The sequence below is a fragment of the Nyctereutes procyonoides genome, unplaced genomic scaffold, assembly GCF_905146905.1.
Source record: "Nyctereutes procyonoides isolate TBG_1078 unplaced genomic scaffold, NYPRO_anot_genome, whole genome shotgun sequence".
Classification (NCBI taxonomy): domain Eukaryota; kingdom Metazoa; phylum Chordata; class Mammalia; order Carnivora; family Canidae; genus Nyctereutes; species Nyctereutes procyonoides.
The window spans coordinates 56,860,515-56,862,337 of record NW_026575052.1 but is presented as its reverse complement, the minus strand read 5'-3'; the positions used below and the strand labels follow the sequence as shown (position 1 = coordinate 56,862,337).

General features: G+C 36.5%; 1 non-coding gene across 1 annotated transcript; it reads right to left on the bottom strand.

Moving 5' to 3' along the window:
* Positions 1 to 272: 272 nt before the first annotated feature.
* On the bottom strand, positions 273 to 379 carry LOC129514348 (U6 spliceosomal RNA). The gene has a single exon (XR_008665410.1). It is a non-coding gene; the product is annotated as a U6 spliceosomal RNA (small nuclear RNA).
* Between the last annotated feature and the right edge of the window lie 1,444 nt (positions 380 to 1,823).

Here is a 1,823-nt window from a genome sequence, read left to right as displayed (position 1 = left end):
CTTGTCTTACTTCCATTCTGGGAAATGGTCAGTAATTATCCCTTCAAACATTTCTTTTTTGCCATTCCATTCTGTTCTCCTGAAACACCTGTTTGATATATGTTGAAGCCTGTCAATCGGTCTTCCTCATTTTTTAACTGAATTTTCCAAATTTTTATATGTTTTCTGAGTGATTTTTTTTCCACAATTTTTTTTTATTATTCATGTACTTAGACAAATACCCTTTCCTTGGAGTTAATCCTCAGAGGGTGTCAGATGGCTGGAGAACTGCATAAAATATGCAACACTTCACATATTTGCATGTCATCCTTGCACAGGGGCCATGCTAATCTTCTCTGTATCATTCCAATTTTAGTATATGTGCTCCCGAAGCAAGCACAAGTGATTTCTTTAGTTATTATCTCCCAGATTATAATTTTCTCTTTGACTATATCCATGCTAGAATTTATCTCATATATTTTTTATAAAAAATTGATTATGTATTTTATTTACAAAAACTCTACTTAATTACATTTCACCTTTGCCTGTATTTGTTTTATTATTCTTGTGATATTTAGAGCATATTATTTCCTCCTAGACATGCTTACTTTAAAATTCCACAAAATTAAATCCATTTGGAGAAAATTTAGTCTGTGACTGTCAATTTTTGTTGTATATCATTCTTTAGCTTGGTGTTTCTTCATTTATTATAGAATTTGGGTTTGATGCTCATTATAAGAGGTGGTTTATGCATTGTTTTGATCTGTCTTTCCATTTGTTTCAGATTCTGATTGGCAATTACATAATTTTTCAATTTTGCGGCTTCTTCTATATGTCCGCCATTGTCTCAGTTAGAAAATAAATTTTATGATGTTTTTTAAGGACATTGATATTTGAGATATTTCAGGTCCAGGCATGAAGGCAGCAAAGGTCCAGCTTCTTGACTGAAAAGATGTCTTTGTCTTTTTGTTCCTTAGATTGTCTGTTTGTGGTCAGCCCATTGCTCCAGGTAGCAGGACCACAGTTGGCTCATGGGCTCCTGAGGTGGGGAATTCCCTGCTTTCATAAAATGAGAACAGTTTCACCTAAGCCTTGAGTGGCAGGTAGCTCACCTGGCTCCAGTTCTCCCTCCACATCAAGTGGGGTGTTGTTCAGTACCCTTTACTCTGATGGAGCAGAGGTCCCCGCTTGGGTCTTGGGCCATAAGAACCCTCAGCTTACATCTTGCTCATTTAGTGCTTCCATTCATTTTCTAATTCCTAGAGAAGTTCAGGTTTTTCCAAGCCTAGTTATACTATTTAAAATTTGCAGTGTTTCTGTTTTACCCATCAGCGCTGTTTAGAGGAGCGGTAGGATGTCAAAGTGGGACCTTGCTGTGCCATTGTAACCCGAAGGCACTCTTTGTTTTGAACCCCTGCTCAGCTGTTCATTGCTGCCTGTTGAGTGAAGTACATACTCCTTGGGTAAGCATTTAGAGCTCTTACAATATAAGCTTAGCAAAACTTTTCAAACTTTTTCTGATTCCAGTATGTACCTTCTAAACTTGACAGATTGGACAGACTCATTATGCCTGACAACTGCACCCTCCTGATGTGAAAACCCTTTGTGATAGACTAAAGTTGCCCCTTGAGCAACACGGGTTTGACCTGCACGGGTCTCTCTCTCTCTCTCCTGCTCTCTCTCTCTATATATACATATATATTTTTTTAAATAAATACAATACGGTAGTAGAAATGTGCTTTTTTTTCCTTATGACTTTCTTAATGACATTTTCTTTTCTCTATTATAACAATATAGTATAAATACATGTAACATACAAAATATGTGTTAATCAACTGCTTATG